Here is a 19142-nt window from a genome sequence, read left to right as displayed (position 1 = left end):
GGTAGTGGGGGACTGCGTTCGCGCTTTCCCCTGATTATACTTTGTAAATTATAGATTTCTTAACCTATTTCTGTAGACAACATTATTTCATTCTCTGCATCTTTCAGGTCCTGACCACGTGCTTTCAAGTCTTGTATATGTGCAAATTGTTGGACTGAGGATCGCTCTTTCATCCTGTTCAGATGCAGAAAATAAATGATTTGGTGCTTGATAACAAATGCTAAGTTGCTTAAAGTGAATGTCAATTTTCAGCAATGAGTGCCCGGTTTTTAAAAATACTTTTAAAAACAGGGGCACTTTCATTGATGAAAGTTTACATTGCACTGGATTTGTAGAAATACTTACCTTTTACTTCTCCAAAACCGGATCGCCGATCCCCCGCCGTCTTCCTGCTGTACAAACACAGCAATGACGAAACCGGCTTCCTCCGATCACAGCCGGGCATCACGAGATGGACGCTCTGGGGGTTAAGCCATGATTGGAGAAAGCCGGTTTTGTCACTTCTGACGTCAGTACAGAGGAACTGAGGCTGGGATCGGAGATCCGGTTTTGGAGAAGTAAAAGGTAAGTATTTCTACAAATCCGGTGCAATGTAAACTTTCATCAATGAAAAAAATGTAGGGGGTGTGAGAGAGTAGGTAATATTGCTAATTTGCTCTAAATGGTGCCACCCTTATAGTAAATATACAATATATAATAAAGATAGAAAAAATACCAGGGTATATAAGATTACCCTAGAACAGCAAGGGATAAATAAACGGCACACATAAGAGACTTTCAAAAATTTATTAATAATAAGTTCCCAAAATACACTTCAGTATATAGCAATATCTTATCTGTCAATTTCAGTCACCACTAAAGACAGCAAAATCTAAAACATTTAAAGTGCACTGAGACCTAATTCTTTCCCTATACTATAAATCTCAGAAAAAACATCATAAACAATCAGGGGTTAACCAGAAAACTTATGTTTATAACGAATTGTACATAGAATCTAATGTTTATAGGACATATATAGTAGGTAGGCAAAATACATGTTATATATATGGCTGCAGTCCAAACAGGGGTGAACTATATTGTATATAGAAAAGCGCTTTTTTCCTTTTTGGTATGTACCAGGGAATCTCCTCTTAAGGCAAATGGATATGCCGCAGTTAGTGCTGCTGTATAGGGAGTCTCTAGCAAGTATAGTAATTCAGTTGGAAAACACAGCATATACTTAGCTTAAGTCCTCCGGTTTTTGTTGCTTCCACTTTTCTTCTGCTTGCAAGCACCTGTGATGATTGCTTGGCGTGTGACGTCAACAGACAGTGGGAGTGGTGTAGCGTCACCAGGGACTGTGAGTGGCTGTAAACGGAAGGATCCAGTTGAATCAATCTTTACGTTGTCAGTTTTGCCAAGAGCTTTGACAAAAGGCTGTATCACAATGTTATATGTATGTTCACCTATCGTATAGGCACATCTTCCATTGCACTCCAATAGCACACTCCTCAAACCACTTACTCCACTGTCGGAGTCACACCAGGAAAATTCGTAGCTCACTTGAAATGTACAGCTGCATGTATAGAGCCAAAATGTCTCTGAAGAAACATGAGATTCAGGGAATAGGTCTAGTCAGGTGCACTAGAAATTCTGGCCCACGGTACATTCGACAGGTACCTGGGTTCTCATAAACACATAGTGCCAGCGCACGTTTCTCCCCCACCTCCAGTATGTGTTACAGGGGATCATCATGCATGTGCGTTGGCACTATGTGTTTATGAGAACCCAGGTACCTGTCGAATGTACCGTGGGCCAGAATTTCTAGTGCACCTGACTAGACCTATTCCCTGAATCTCATGTTTCTTCAGAGACATTTTGGCTCTATACATGCAGCTGTACATTTCAAGTGAGCTACGAATTTTCCTGGTGTGACTCCGACAGTGGAGTAAGTGGTTTGAGGAGTGTGCTATTGGAGTGCAATGGAAGATGTGCCTATACGATAGGTGAACATACATATAAAATTGTGATACAGCCTTTTGTCAAAGCTCTTGGCAAAACTGACAACGTAAAGATTGATTCAACTGGATCCTTCCGTTTACAGCCACTCACAGTCCCTGGTGACGCTACACCACTCCCACTGTCTGTTGACGTCACACGCCAAGCAATCATCACAGGTGCTTGCAAGCAGAAGAAAAGTGGAAGCAACAAAAACCGGAGGACTTAAGCTAAGTATATGCTGTGTTTTCCAACTGAATTACTATACTTGCTAGAGACTCCCTATACAGCAGCACTAACTGCGGCATATCCATTTGCCTTAAGAGGAGATTCCCTGGTACATACCAAAAAGGAAAAAAGCGCTTTTCTATATACAATATAGTTCACCCCTGTTTGGACTGCAGCCATATATATAACATGTATTTTGCCTACCTACTATATATGTCCTATAAACATTAGATTCTATGTACAATTCGTTATAAACATAAGTTTTCTGGTTAACCCCTGATTGTTTATGATGTTTTTTCTGAGATTTATAGTATAGGGAAAGAATTAGGTCTCAGTGCACTTTAAATGTTTTAGATTTTGCTGTCTTTAGTGGTGACTGAAATTGACAGATAAGATATTGCTATATACTGAAGTGTATTTTGGGAACTTATTATTAATAAATTTTTGAAAGTCTCTTATGTGTGCCGTTTATTTATCCCTTGCTGTTCTAGGGTAATCTTATATACCCTGGTATTTTTTCTATCTTTATTATATATTGTATATTTCATCAATGAAAGTTCCCCTGTTTTTAAAAGTATTTTTAAAAACCGGGCACTCATTGTTGAAAATTTACCTTCACTTTAAATGCCATCTGTGCCACCGGAGTGCTGAAGCTGATGTTGTGCAGCTATAATGGCAGTGATACTCTGTGAGATGTCTGTTCGGCTCAGTTATTTTACAGCAATGAGACGGGTGATGATGCTTGTGAAGAAACAGCAGGCAGCCTTTTGTGACATCATCACATGCAAATATGTTTGCTGCAGTGTATCCTGGGAGTGCTGATTCTTGAATGCTCTGCTGAATGAAAGTTTTTTTCTTTTTTTTTTCTTTTTTCATAGTGAAAGATTCAAAGGGTTTGTTTGTGCCAATTTAGACTGGAGGAAGCATTGGAATGTACTTATCCCTCTGGTCAGCTATATGCGGAAAAAAATGAGCTCCCTTATGTTTAGCAAGTAGCGCTGGAGCAGTGGTCTTCTCAATTGACTCTGCAACTCATACTTACCTGGCAGGGGAGATACCATGATCATGAAGGTGGTTCTCCCAGGGTGAGGCTCATCCATTGCACTCTGGGTGTGCTGACCCCTGTAATTTCCCCAAATGTGGGAACTTGACTGCATAATTTGTGGTAGTGGGGGACTGCGTTCGCGCTCTCCCCTGATTATTCTTAGTAAATGATAGATTTCTTACCCTGCTATTGTATACAACACCATTTCATTCTTTGCAACTCTCTTGTCTTGACAGTGTGAATTATCAGTCTGTAATTTGCACCTTAACAGTGACTGTGCATATTGATTTGCCAGCTTTTTTCACAACTGATTTTTGAAGGCACAGCCAATAGGTCACTGGCAGCACAGCCTATTGTCTGATAAACCCTTTGTCTGATTAAAGGGACAGTATACACCAATTTTCATTTAACTGCATATAATAGACACTACTATAAAGAAGAATATGCTACGGAAGCCCAGAGAGGCCATTGCATTTTTATTTATTCATGTAGTCTTTCCCTGGCTTAGTTTCCTTTTATCTCTGCTTTTTTTTTCTCTTCTCATGAGTGTCTCCCTCTGTCTAGTTACATCTGTGTGTGTTTTACTCCCTCTTTCTATATGGCCTTACTCTTCAACCCACTGTGTTTCAGCATCTCCTGCCTCTCTCAAATGTTCTTCTTTTTTATATATATCCTTCCATGTGTCTTTCTGTTTAACAAATTGTTTGCCAATATTTTTTTTTTACTCTCAGATTGATACATTTGCCTGGCTAGATTTCAGTCAGGAAGTGTTGAGGGAGCATAAAGATTGCAAGGGAAAGCAGCTTTCCAAGATGTCACAGGAGCCACTAGACAGAGGGAGTAAAACACACACAGATGTAACTAGACAGAGGGAGTAAAACACACACAGATGTAACTAGACAGAGGGAGTAAAACACACACAGATGTAACTAGACAGAGGGAGTAAAACACACACAGATGTAACTAGACAGAGGGAGTAAAACACACACAGATGTAACTAGACAGAGGGAGTAAAACACACACAGATGTAACTAGACAGAGGGAGACACTCATGGGAAGAGAAAAAAAAAGCAGAGAAAAAAGGAAACAAAGCCAGGGAAAGACTACATGAAGTACAGATTCTCATAGATAGGTATAGATAAACACATTAGTAAAAGAGAGAGAGAGGAGCCCTGTGTTTACAGAGCAGTCAGACAGCAACTTCAGTGAAGTGAGATTAGGAGAAACCAAGGCAATAAAAAAATATCCCTCATGATCTAACTAGTAGCAGGTCCTGAATGAGAATAAAAGTGCTTACTCTGGCTGCTGGTGAGCACACTACACTGCTAGGAAGATTAGGTAGAAGGTTGCAGGCTCCTGTGACAGCTTGGAAAGCTGCTTTCCCTTGCAATCTTTATGCTCCCTCAACACTTCCTGACTGAAATCTAGCCAGACAAATGTATCACTCTGAGAGTAAAAAAATATATTGGCAAACAGCTTGTTATTTTGAAAAAACAACTTGTTATAGAGAAAAAACTACTTGTTATCTCGAGAAAACAACTTGTTATTTTGAAAAAAAGAAAATTCAAAAACACGACTGTATAATAAATAATGAACAGGACAAAACCTTATTCATTTATCTATAGAGTATATATAATCAGCAATAGCAAGTGATCTGCTAATAATTGTGCAAACAGATAATAGTGCACATAATCCCCATAAACAAGTTATCTTCTTACAACAAAATGTCAGTTTAAAATTTTGGCTGCTGTGCTTTAACATATTAACTATCATAGAGCTCCACAGCAATATTTGGGGTTAATTAGGGTTAACAGGGGGTCCTTAGGGTTAAGTTATGGTGGGGAGTATTTATGGTAAGGGAGAGTAAGGGTTAATTTAAGGTGCAGTTAGAGGTAAATGCAGGAGTCTATTGATAACTGATATGACCTGATATTTGAACCAGTGTACTGTTATCTAAATGATTCATTGCAACAGTACACTGATTCGTTTGCAAATAGTTCACTTCTTGAGTCAGTAACAGTACTGGTAATATGATCCTAGAGTGAGGATGTCTGATTCTGCTGATTCATTGTAAAGGAGGAGTTAGCAGAAGCAGAACTCACTCTAGGATCGTATTACCAGTGCTGCTGCAGACTCAGGAAGTGAACTGTTTGCAAACGAATCAGTTCAGTCTGGTGAACTGATTCATACAGTTCAGTGAAAAGAACCAGTTCAAAAGAACGATTCGTTCACGAACTGGACATCACTACAGATAGGGTTCCTCCCTAAACAATGAACCACAGACCATATCTTCACATTACAAGCTATCACTTGTAAAAGTACAAGCTGGAGTGGTATAGGTCTCTACAAAGAGAGTACAAACTAGCTGAGTATCTCACAAGTGTCACCAACCCAAAGAACAGACAGATACTCACTAAATACAGAATCTCTGACCACCAGCTGGAAATAGAGACTGGCAGATATCAGACAAAATTGAGATCCAGGGCAGCCAGTCAATGTGCGCAGTGTAACAGCGGGGACATAGAGACTGAAGCACACTTCCTCTTGCACTGTACAAGATACAAACTCTTAAGGGATAAATACTTCCGAGAAATAAGGAAAGAAATAACACACTTCCCACAGATGTCTGAACAAGAAAGGCTATGTGTACTCTTAGGAGAAAAATCCAAAGCTACAAGGATAGTAGCAAAATATGTAACAGACTGTCACATGACCAGAACCCCCAATCAGAACTGTTATCATATTTACCCACTATACTCCTACTGTATAAATTGTTATGGATCTGTTTTATTGTAACATATTACTTTGGCACCACATGTAATAATGTCATACTAATAAAGTATTCTTGACTTAACTTGCTGTTGTGCAGCTATAATGGCAGTGATACCCTGTGAAATGTCTGTTCGGCTCAGTTCTTTTGTAGCAATGAGACGAATGATGATGCTTGTGAAGAAACAGCAGGCAGCCTTTGTGACATCATCACATGCAAATATGTTTGCTGCAATGAATCTTGGGACTGCTGGTTCTTGAATGCACAGGTCAATAAAATGTTTTTTTTCATAGTGAAAGATTCAGAGGGCTTGCCTGATCTATTTTAGCCAGTATTTGAATTTATCTCATTTGTCAGCTGTGTGTGGGAGAACAGAAGGTATCTTATGTTTAGCAAGTAGCGCTGGAGCAGCAGCCCGCTGGATTGACGCTACAATGCATACTTACCTGGCAGGGGAGATACCATGATCATGAAGGTGGTTCTCCCAGGGCGAGGCTCATCCATTGCACTCCGGTTGTGCTGACCCCTGCGATTTCCTCAAATGCAGGAAACTCGACTGCATAATTTGTGGTAGTGGGGGACTGCGTTCGCGCTTTCCCCTGATTCTTCTTTGTAAATGAAAGATTTCTTAGCCTGCTTCTGTATACAACATAATGTCATTTCTAGCTACTCACTTATTCTGATCATGTGCTTTCTCAGCTTGATATATACATTATTACATTCAAAAGCTTTGCTAGCTTTTGTCATGACTTTTTTTTGCAAACACAGCCAAGAAATCATTGGCAGCGTAACATCATCCAAGATAAACCTGTTGTCCGATTAATGGGACAATACACACACCTTGTAATTACAAGACATTTCTGTTGTGTTGCTATAGAATATCAGCCAAGTATACACGTTTTTAAAATGTAACATCCTTTTTACTTTAATTGATTTTCAGTAGCGAAACTCCACCCACCGTTTGACTGATTTGGAGGAGCCAATCTGGGTTTTAATCTGCAGACAACAAGCTAGATACACTCATAATGTTAGTATGAAATGCATTTTTTGTATTTAGTTAAATCCAATTAGGGAAATATACACCAATTGTTATATAACTGCATGTAATAGACACTACTATAAAGAAGAATATGCACAGATACTGATATAAAAATCCAGCATAAAATCTTTTAAAAACCTACTTAGTAGCTCCAAGTTAAGCACTGTTGATAAGGATAAGCTGTGACATATTCACATTACAAGCTATCACTAACAAGTATGTGAAAAGCTCACCATCAGGGAAGGTGTTTGCATGTTTTGTGGACTTCAAAAAAGCATTTGACTCAATCTGGCACCCTGGCCTATACATGAAACTGCTGCAAAGTGGAATTGGTGGGATGACATAATAAAGACCATGTATTCATCCCTAAAATGTAAAGTAAAAATAAACAAACTACAAACAAAGAGCTTTGAACAAAAGAGAGGTGTCAGACAAGAATGCAGCCTCAGCCCCACATTATTCAACCTGTACATTAATGATCTGCCCACAATACTGGAGAAATGCACGGCACCAGGTATATCCCTGAATGGGAAGGAAATCCATAGTCTCTTATATGCAGATGACCTGCTCATCCTGTCCCCCACAGCAGTGGGTTTGCAAGAATAACTAGACATACTGCAGACATACTGTAAGTCATGGGCAATGGAAGTGAATATGGAAAAAACGAAAGTCATGATTTTACAGAAAAAGCCCAAAAATCTCCAGCAAAAACTCAAATTCCTATTGTTCTCTAAAGAGGTAGAGCACTCATTAAATTATACCTATCTTGGGCTTACACTGAGTGCACCAGGAAGCTTTAAATTGGCCATCAAAACACTTCAAGAAAAAGCCCTTAGAGCCTTCCATGCAATAAAGAAGCTGCTAGTCAGTCTAAACCCTCCTACAGAACAAAATAGTGACACAAGTACATTTTACCACCTAGCACTCTGTGACCCAGCATCAAAAGCATTTAGAGAATATACATCAGACTTGCAAAACCACATCAGCAAAAGCACAGCCTATGAGAGAGTGTCACCAAACTCCTTACAAACAGCTCTGAAGGAGAGGTACACTGGGCACTGGTTGGAACAGATAGGGCAACAGAACAAGCTGGAGTGTTACAGGTCACTACAGAGAGCGTACAAACTAGCTGAGTATCTCACAAGTGTCACCAACCCAAAGCACAGACAGATACTCACTAAATACAGAATCTCTGACCACCAGCTGGAAATAGAGACTGGCAGATATCAGACAAAATGGAGACCCAGGGCAGCCAGACAATGTGCACAGTGGGGAAATAGAGACTGAAGCACACTTCCTCTTGTACTGTACAAGATACAAACTCTTAAGGGATAAATACTTCCCAGAAATAATACAAGAAATAACAGACTTCCCACAGATGTCGGAACAAGAAAGGCTATGTGTACTCTTAGGAGAAAAAAACAAAGCTACAAGGATGGTAGCAAAATATGTAGCAGACTGTCACATGACCAGAACCCCCAATCAGATTATAAGAACTATCATATTTACCCACTATACTTTTACTTTATAAATTGTTATTGATCTGTTTTATTGTAACATATTACTTTGGCAACACATGTAATAATGTCATGCTAATAAAGTATTCTTGACTTGACTTGACCTTGACACCCAGTGAAAGAGGCTGGGAGCAAACACTCTCCCACTTCCCTGCATATGAAAAGACAGATTAGAAACAGAAACCAGTAGTAGACTATAAACAAGCGTATACATCTCTTGGGGCTTGGTTAGGAGTCTGAAAATCAGCACAATGTTATTAAAAAATGAGCAAAACTATACATTGTTACAAAAACATTCACAGATAGGCTATATCAATGGATCATCTACAAAACATTTATGCAAAGAAAAATCTGGTGTACAATGTCCCTTTAAGACGTTTAACACTCTTTCCTTACATAGTGCTTTCCCTCATTTGCTTTAGTTTACAGCTTCTATTTTGCAGGGACATACATAGGGATAGCACTGAAACCTTTCAATTTACTCTTCAATCAAACATAAACACACTGTGTGTTTGCACACAAGGAAGAATTCATCTGGTGTTAGAGAGCATGTTTAGAAGGTAAGGGAGTTGCGGAGCTTTTAGAAGGTAAGGGAGTTGCGGAGCTTCGCATTTAAACCACAACTAAACAATGCTTGGGATATAAAAAAAAGTGTTACTTGGAAAGTGCTTGATAACAAATGCTAAGTTGCTTAAAGGGACAGTCAACTCAAAATTGTTTATTGTTTAAAAAGATGGAGGAGGGGGCTGTGTGTGAGGGAGAGGGGGTCTGGGAGAGTGAGACAGTGACTGTGTGTGAGGGAGAGGGGGTCTGGGAGAGTGAGGAGGGGGCTGTGTGTGAGGAAGAGGAGGTCTGAGAGAGTGAGGCAGTGACTGTGTGAGGGAGAGGGTGTTTGAGAGAGTGAAGCAATGACTGTGTGAGGGATAGGGGGGTCTGAGAGAGTGAGGCAATGACTGTGTGAGGGAGAGGGGGGTCTGAGAGAGTGAGGTGGTGACTGTGTGTGAGGGAGAGGGGGTCTGGGAGAGTGAGGAGGGGGCTGTGTTTGAGGTTGAGGAGGGCTGTGTGTGAAGGACAGGGGGGCTGAGAGAGTCAGGAGGGGGCTGTGTTTGAGGGAGAGATGGGGTCTGGGAGAGTCAGGAGGGGGCTGTGTGTGAGGGTGAGGGGGGCTCTGTGTGAGGGAGAGAGGGAGTCTGAGAGAGTGAGGAGAGGATTGTGTTTGAGGTTGAGGAGGGCTGTGTGTGAAGGAGAGGGGGGCTGAGAGAGTCAGGAGGGGGCTGTGTTTGAGGGAGAGAGGAAGTCTGGGAGAGTCAGGAGGGGGCTGTGTGTGAGGGAGAGGGGGTCTGAGAGAGTCTGGAGAGGGCTGTGTGTGAGGGCGAGGGGGGCTGGGAGAGTGAGGAGGGGGCTGAGAGAGTCAGGAGGAGGCTGTTTGTGAGGGAGAGGGGGCTGAAAGTGTCAGGAGGTGGCTGTGTGTGAGGGAGAGGGGGCTGAGAGAGTCAGTAGGTGGCTGTGAGGGAGAGGGGACAGAGTGAAGAGGGGGCTTTGTGTGAGGGAGAGGGGGCTGAGAGCATTAGTAGGGGGCTGTGTGTGAGAGAGGGGCTGAGCGAGTGAGAATGGGGCTGTTTGTGAAGGAGAGGTGGCTTAGAGAATGAGGAGGGGGCTGTGTGTGACAGAGAGGGGGGCTAAAAGAGAGTCAGGAGAAGGCTGTGTGTGAGGGCGAGGGGGGTTGGGAGAGTCTGTAGGGGGCTGTGTGTGAGAGCGAGGGGGGCTGAGAGAGTTAGGAGGTGGCTGTGTGTGAGGGAGAAGGGGCTGAAAGAGTCAGAAGGGGGCTGAGAGCATTAGGAGGGGCTGTGTGTGAGGGAGAATGGGGCTGAGAGAGTCAGGAGGGGTCTGTGTGTGAGGTCAAGGGGGGCTGAGAGAGTCAGGGGGAGGCTATGTGTGAGGGAGATGTGGCTTAGAGAATGAGGAGGTTGTGGAAGGTAGCTAACAGGAGCTGCCTGGTTGTGAGGGGGGCTCAAAAGGCTAGAAGAGGGCTTTGTGAGCAAGAGGGGACCTGAGAGGGTAAGGCGTAGGGTGACCACGTATCCTGGATTGCCTAGGAGAGTCCTGCATTTTAAAGGTCGGTCCCGGGTACCTTAATTCGGTGTCCCGGAATGAAATTAAACAAACTGACAGCCAGGACTGACAGCAGTGACGTCAGACGTATTGACTAGTAGGGAATAGGATTGAAGTCTCAGGACTCTAGGGCAGCTTGTTGTCGACTTCCTGCAGCGCAGATTGTGAGACTCATAGAGTCTAGAAGACATTGTCCCAGGGTGCAGGGGCGGGCCAGGGACAAACTCCAGACAAGAGGCGCCACCAGTTATGAGGGAGGGAAGCAGGGATATGTATGTTATTTTTCGTATATCAATTAAACAACCAGAGAAAAATACCGGGAGTGAAAGAGGCTTAAAATAGTGATGTTGGAACAAACAGTCACAATAGCAGGGACAGTAATAATAAACCCTATTATGTAGGTATGAGCAGTATGGATACCAGAATAATCCGTAACTCTCAGCGGGCGGTCAGTAAAAGGAAAGAAAGGTGCTATACCTCCCAAGCTGTGTAGTCCGCAGCTTGCAGTTCTGTCTCCACTATGGAAGTTTTCAGCATGTGACGTCACTGTCAGCCCCGTCCGGTGAGAATGTATCAGGAAGCCTGCTGGACGGCGTCTGCAGTTAGCTCTCCTCGCTAAACAGGTGCTCTTCATGGAAACGTAGCATCCGTGTGCTGTTCCGGTACATCCGTTCTCAGCGGGCAAAAAAACGGAAGTTCCACTCTCACCTCGTAGACCCTGTGGATCTGTGCAGAAAGCCGAATAACTCACGTCCGTAGCTCAAGTGCAATCCAATACAGGTATCCAACTACAGCAATAGGAAAAGTCCTGATAGAGCCAAACAAATGGCTATTCACTTTGAAGGTGGTGCTGCTTTTTCAATAGGCATAATGTATATCAACCAGGAAGAAGGGTTGAAACAGCAACAGTATACATAACATTTATTGGTAAAAATGTTAAAAAGTCCATGGAGGGACGCAGGTACAAAAACAAAACACTACAGTATACGCTTTTCGGCTAGATGCTGTACTCACTACTGCTTAAAAATGTATTACACACATACTGATTTAAAAAGGGTGTGCTTTGCACCCATGGGTAAAAGTGAACACACCTTTCTAGTACCGTAACTAGAAGTACCTGTGAAAAAACATAATACGTTAAACTCTCTGCTAAAAAGATCTTAAACTTTGTTACAAAATAGAGAAATAAGATAGATAGAAATAAGAACCAGTTAGAAGCTTATAGGGAGAGCAATAATAAAGAAAAATCTTTTGTATATCCCCGCCCCTTCTGGTACCTGCCTACAGTGCCTACAGTACTAGTGTGTGTGTACTGCGCCGTGGAGGTGGGTGGTGGAGCGCCTGCCCTGGACAGTTGGACTGGAACCGAGGAGTCAGAGTGTGTCAATCAGATAGGCGGAGAGGTAAGGGCAGGCAATGGGAAAGGAGCAAGAAGATGGTCACTAGTGAGAGGGGATTGTTAGTGACTGAGTCAGATAGTAGTAAGGTTCTGTCCGGTTATTGCTATGGTGACCGGAAGGCCAATTGGAAAAATTAAACAACTTTGTTTTAATGGTTAAAAAAAAGGTGACAACTTGTAACTTGTCTATTAAAAAAAAGAAAGAGAAGCGAGAATGGTAACTACAAAGATAGTTCAAATCACCCAGGCTGACTGATTTTAACTATTGTTAGGTGTCTTCCCAGGGGGGTAAGTGTCAGGTCAGGCCGAAGCCACGGGGCCAGTGTACCACCTGAGGCATATGTAGATTATCTGATAAGGGCCCCTTAGAATGACTCAGACCACGCAGCATTATGATCGAAAGCCAATTCTGTTTATTGCACAGTGCAAGCCTTATAGTGACATACAGGGTTAAGGGGATGACACGTTAGGACCGCGTCATCTTACACAGTTATACAGAGCAAAATACAAGGTAAAGCTGGAATATGAGTTTCTCATAACAATACTTACATAGTCATAATAAACTACCATGTGCGGAGACAACAAGGTTTCTGAACCATCTTATTGACATTATCTTATTCTATCTTATTCTGGGCGTAGGGCCAGGGTACATTGACAAGGCCGAACAGCTAAGGAAACTATCATAACATGCACATAGTTCTCACTACAGAATAACCCAGTATAATAAAGTTTAGTCATTACAAAATGGCTACTAGGAACAAGATGGCTGCGAGGAACAAGATGGCTGCCATCAGGTTCATATTACCCCTATCATACCATCCTTTTATTCTAACAGAATAACATAAAAATAGACTGGCATAGAAAATTAGTAAAGCCTTATATTATGGTAACAGAACTCTGTGAGAATACTAAAGAGAAAAATATTCCTATGTCGTGATATACTTTTATAGGCTAATTGTCACTGCATATAGGTACAACCCCTCCAATACCTTACATCTATCTTCCAGCCTTCCCAAAACTACCGGTCTACCGGCACAGAGACCCAACCAGCCCCCCATTTACCCCCAAACAACGCTGCATCGTTTATTTCTCCACCTGCATTGCTAGCACCCCCCAATATGTCCAACAGTTCCTTTTCCACAGTAAAGCATGACATAGCAACAGCACAACTGTCTCTAGGTGGCCTCTGAACACTTTAGGAACAGTCTTTGTCCATTGAGAGCGCTGCACCTTGACACTTTGCTATAATACAGTTCTCCAACAGTTCATTTGCAGTAGGGGTGCTTATCTACGGTTCTTCTGCAGGGAGATACTGGAAATCTGATGGTTTGTTCATGGGGTAGACAAGGCAACCAGTGGATACCCATGGCAAGCAAACACTCGAGTCACAAGGAGTCTAGGAAGCAAACAGAAACAGTACAGGATGAGTACACACCGCAATACAATCACAATTATGTCCAAATAAAACGTCACTTTCATCCTATGTCATTTAAAATCAAACAAAACATTGTTGATATATAATACAAACTAAATACATTGACATTTCTCAGAGAATAATTTACAACTTCTCTGTACACTTTTAAATGATACTTCATGAATACTAAGCAAGTGAAAACCTGCCAGACTTCATCAAGGGCCTGAAGGTTATGCCAAAACTTATGCTAAGGCCTGCCCTGTAGCAAAAATGGAAAAAAAGAAAACAGTCAATAAAAATAAATGAATTTCTTTACACTGTCACTTTGAACTTCTAAAAAATAAAAGAACCTTGTGTTGCTTTATTCTGCATGGCTGCTATCTATAATGTTTATAATTCTCCAACCATGATCCTAATATTCAACAATCTCATCTGATATAAACACTACTAGTTTACTAATTATTTTATGCAACCTAAATTCTCTCACACTCCTGTATGAGGAAAGCATACAAACAGAACATCATTTAAAACTACAAGCTCTTTTAAAGTTAAACACATCTTTATGGTAAGAATTACTCTCTTTGACAAACATCAGGAATGACCAAATTCACTTTGCAGATACCACACTAATTAATAAAAGGGAAAAATACATTTGCTTTCATAAACTATAATTATGCTATTCCCTAAACAAACATTTCTCTGTATATTTACTATAAACTTCTAGCTTAGACGTGTCCTCCTTATGTTCTAAAGGGTGAAGGGTCTAAAATATTATGCTATGTTGCAGCATTTTCCTTAAACCTATTTTCTCATACTCAGTGGGCCATTCAATAGGGTACAATACTGCGAAGTTCACAGTTACATTTATCTAAAGAGTTACTATGTTAAGCACATAAACTACAATGTGCACTAATACCAATGAAGCATATTATGTCTTATACCCAATATGATCAATAAAAATAAAACAAATACAAGAGAATACAAAACAAGCAATATAAGGAATTGAGTTAAACAATACTCCCCTAATTTAATTGGTTGACCCTGTAACAGCATAACAGGACCTCCATATTGAGCGGTAAGGCACAGTCCAGAGAAGGATAGTCTTTATGTCCTGAAGACACACATCAGAGGAAACAGTCATGGATTACCCAGAGTCCAGTTCTGGGGCTGGTACCAGCATGCAAAGCAAGAATGGATCCAAAGATAGTTCAGCAACTTTTTTTACTGCAGTATGGTGGTTAAAACAAGCTTGACAAAAGGTCTTTCATCTTCATCTTTTCTTTCTTTAAAGGTTTACTTGCTTTCAATCTTTAATCTTTTATGGAATTTTGCCTGTACAGATTTTACCTAAATATGGAAACTCAAAAATAATTCAGTTAGTGTGTTTCAATCTCTGAAGACAGCTGCATACTCTCATCCTGCAAATACAAATATAGTGTTAAGAACCAAATAGAAAAATAAAACATTTTAGGCATCTGAAATTAACACAGAAAGACAATAAAAAGATCTAATCCACCAGGGAGGGAAAAAAAAGGAGTGGGGTGTGGGTGTACAGGCTACGACCGGGGTGGCCATCAAGGTAGATGCTTTTCCGTGGCCAGATTCCCAATGAAGGAAAGTTCTAGACAATCCTAGGGACGTAGTGCATCCTGCATAGGGGTAAGACAAGCAAATTTAGGGCACAGCTGGTGGTTAGACAATAACATTGTACGAGGAGATTCAAAACGTTTTAGGTTCACCTCCTAAAAACAATCACCCCCATTACATAAAGATATTCATCAATACTCATCAACACTTCCCCCTTGTTTGCGTGAAACATCTCATGTGACACGCAAACACAAGTTAACAAGGAACTAAACGACAAATCATGCACTCCACTCATGCAGAGACAATTCTCAATAGCAAGCAAAATGACATACACTTCACTATTCACTATGCTGTCCATACAGCACGCTTCCACACGTAGTCACAAAAGAGAAAAACATAACAAACAAACATTGAAAACCAATTGTTCTTGTCTTTCACAAGAGAAAACATTAGCTGCTGACACAAATTTCAAACAACCACAAGTAACCTAAAATGCAACACATATTCTGACAGTCACTGAAATGCAACACTCTCAGAACACTACAAACAATTAAAAACATCCACTATGTACAAAACTTTGATATCACACAAAGAAAGCAATCACAGCAGATGCCCAAGAAACTTCAGTTGCAGATTGCACAAATAAAATCGCGCTTATCTGGGAACGATCAGATAACCACGGTAGCCACTGTTAAATGGACATTCTAGGATAAATGAAAATTTCATTATTCAGATAGGACTTTTAATTTTAACCAACCTTCCTAGATTTAAACCAAACATAGGTAGGCTCATATGCTAATTTTTAAGCCTTTTAGGACTGCCTCTTATCACAGGCTGTATAAATCTCATTACAACACCAAGAGACAAAATACACGTAAGCCATATAAATAAAACTAAAACTATAAACCTTATATAAATGCAGTAGAATCAGATAAAATGTGCATCATTTGTTTGCCGTCCCCTATCGCCTTAAGTAGGGGTGTTTATTTGTAGACACCTTATAGACCACGGCTTAGCTGTTAAGCAGCAATCAAAGTCATTGCAATAATAGTGGTAGAATAGTTAATAACCGAATAACTATATATATTTTAAAGTGTCACTGAAATCACTTCATTAAATAATATCTCATTTATTTATTGAACGCAGTGGGGGTTATTCTAAATAACAAAGAGTTCTGAAATATCTGTGAGATACAGTTTGACAGCCACAGAAATAAAATTATAATTTTTAAGCTATATTCTGTGACAGAATATAATATAAATACTTGTTTTATGTAGTTAGCAATTTATAGTTATCATTTTTTATAACATAGAACACCAGTAGTGCCGCTTTAAATGTAAAGTGCAGATCGTTCTCTCTGCAACAAAGCCAAACAGAGAAACTTTTTTTTTTTTTTTTTAAAGAAAAGCAAAACATGCACAGTGTTATCATTCTTCTCAAGGATAGTGAGGCAAGCTCAAAGTTTCATTTTTACTTAAAGGAGAAACACTGTTTACTGCTTAAAAATATAAAATTCACACTAAAACTTGATAAATGCTAATTAGTTTAACCACAACAACAAAATTATTGGATTTAACATTATGTATAATTTGATATTCACCATTCTGCAGCTCTCTAGCCAAATATAATCAACCGCATATAACACAAAAAATAAGCTTTCTACAAAAGAATACTAATACAATTTCCCCTTTAAATTATTCCCAATGATCCTTATAATAAAAATGTATACTGACGTTCATTAAATAGCCTAAACAAGCATAAGCAGCATAAGAACGCACTCACAGTGGGATGCAGGCTAGTTAAAGGGACATTTTAACCAAACTAAAAATAATCTTTAATTGAAACTGCTAACACAGTGAAATATACTAGTGTTAGGCTTACAGTAAACCTCATTGTCTTTTCTGTAAATATTCCCTTAAATTCTCAGATGTTATATCAGTTTGACTGTATCCCTTTAAATATTTTCACTCCTCTGTTTTTTCCGGTTTTTTTTTTTTTTTTTGCCGCTAGTCTCACAGATCCCTACACTAAAATTGTAGACAACTTATCACTTCAGTTTGCATTACAGAGAGAATTAAGTTATACTGCAAAAGAAATATCTGCTATCTAAACAGCAGATTTAAAATAAATATATACAAAGAAAGGTCTCTTAAAATACATTTTGCAAACTACTAATACAGTGTTATTGCACTGGTCCTTTAAATAAGAAAATGACAATTTTCTATTGCTCCGTCTACGCACTGAGCTCTGATTTTACAGACAAATATAAGATAATGAGATATTATTATTATCTAAAATTCAACCCATTGCAATCAACTGTGTTTTGAAAGAATAAAGCCAGCCACTTCATATGTATACAAATAAACTTGCAAATGCAATCTCTCCTATATGTTATACTATGCAGCTTGTATAACAAGTCATGGACAATACATTAATAGCAACACCTTGTCACAGTGGACTGTCCCTTTAAGGACTAACCATTCATCACGTAAATTACATATGTATATCCCAACCATAATTTAGCCTGCTTGTATGATTTACCACACACATTTCACCTCTGTACTGTAGCATGACCTGCAGATTAATTTACTTGCAACAAAAACGGACGCACTTTTAGATAAACTTTCAATTACAGCTTATAACTATATGTCATTGGGTGCACCAACTCTGTGCACAGACCTTACAAATACAACATACGTTAACCCATTAATCATACCAGTAACAGTTTCATATTTACCAGAGCGTGACAAAAAATCACACACACCATCGCACTTTCAAAGCCACTTTCAAAGCCATTACTTCACTTGCAAAAACAATATCATATCTTTACATGCCGAAAAACAATTATCACTTAAAACTAAAACTGCATATGAATACCATATACTTAAAACATGCTGGTGACTTTAAAATACAGGTATATAAAATAACATTTACAAAATATCTTCTTAAAACGTCTGATTTCCCAGCAGGGAAACAGAAAGAAACATTATTACAACGATACAGACACACACAAGCTCATTTCATCTCGCATACCAAAGATTCACTCCCTTTTTTCCTTTCTCAGAAAAACATCTATTTCATAGCGTACGACATACATATAAAATTTACCAGATTAACTTGTCACTAAGTTCAAAATGTATTTTTCTTTCCGAAACCCCGCAAAATGGCCACTTTTGCACGGCTTGGGACAATCATTTTCAAATAATACATTCTGTTTTTGGTTTAAAGTAAATCTGTTACACTCATACCACAGTGAGAACCTACAGACCATCACACATTATGCATCTCAATATACAAAATTTCCTTACTGCAAGCAAACAAAAAGTCTTACAAACGGAGCTGCTGTAACAGTTTCTTCTCTCTTTTTTTTTTTCTCTGATCTATGTGCGCGCTCAGTGGTGGCCCCCCTTCTTTGCCTGCTACATTCTTTAACACAGAGATTTCTCTATTTATCACACAGCAGTACTCACTGACAGTGTTTTAACAATATTTCTGTCTTTTGCAGAAACTATTAACTCTTTTTTTCTTTTACCTTATACATGTAATTTTCTCTGTGCATTCTTATCTATAAGCAGTTCCCATTTCTCAACACAATAATAGCCACAATAATAACATGCACAGCCACTTAATATTTTCTACGCACAGCATCAAAAAACACAAAAAAAACAAAGCAAAGCAAGCATCAGATATCAACATGAGCTTCAGGTGGGTAACAAAACTCTATTATGGGAATGAATTTGGGAAACTTTAACATACGTGAGACTCACTCACTGCCACCTTGCCCGGAGGAGCTTATCTTAAAAGCTCTCCGTCAACTGGCATTCATATATTTCTTGCGCGCTTATCACAGACAGGACTCACAATACCTGTCGTATCCCAGCACAGGACTGATTACCTGTCTGGAGGGGTATCACAACTGCCGGCAGGACTATAACCTCCGCAAACCTGTGCTTCAACCACAGGAACCCCTTTAACCCTTTATCATATATTATCAACACCTATTACCAGACTAAATTTAGGTTCAGATTCACAGAAGGAAAGCATGGTAAAAGCA

The 19142-nt window shown here is 39.8% G+C and overlaps 3 non-coding genes across 3 annotated transcripts in view; all 3 read left to right on the top strand.

Annotated features, from left to right (window-relative positions):
- Positions 1 to 33, top strand: part of LOC128650547 (U1 spliceosomal RNA) — a 164-nt gene extending 131 nt beyond the window's left edge. Inside the window, exon 1 of the small nuclear RNA XR_008400841.1 lies at positions 1 to 33. This exon is cut by the window's left edge and continues 131 nt beyond it. This is a non-coding gene — a small nuclear RNA (U1 spliceosomal RNA).
- A 3206-nt stretch (positions 34 to 3239) lies between these two features.
- On the top strand, positions 3240 to 3402 carry LOC128650528 (U1 spliceosomal RNA). Its single transcript, XR_008400824.1, has one exon. It is a non-coding gene; the product is annotated as a U1 spliceosomal RNA (small nuclear RNA).
- Positions 3403 to 6458: 3056 nt separating this feature from the next.
- Positions 6459 to 6622, top strand: LOC128650499 (U1 spliceosomal RNA). The gene has a single exon (XR_008400796.1). It is a non-coding gene; the product is annotated as a U1 spliceosomal RNA (small nuclear RNA).
- The last annotated feature ends 12520 nt before the right edge of the window (positions 6623 to 19142 follow it).

This window comes from Bombina bombina, chromosome 2 (genome assembly GCF_027579735.1).
Source record: "Bombina bombina isolate aBomBom1 chromosome 2, aBomBom1.pri, whole genome shotgun sequence".
Classification (NCBI taxonomy): Eukaryota; Metazoa; Chordata; class Amphibia; order Anura; family Bombinatoridae; genus Bombina; species Bombina bombina.
This window is presented reverse-complemented; position numbering and strand designations above follow the sequence as displayed.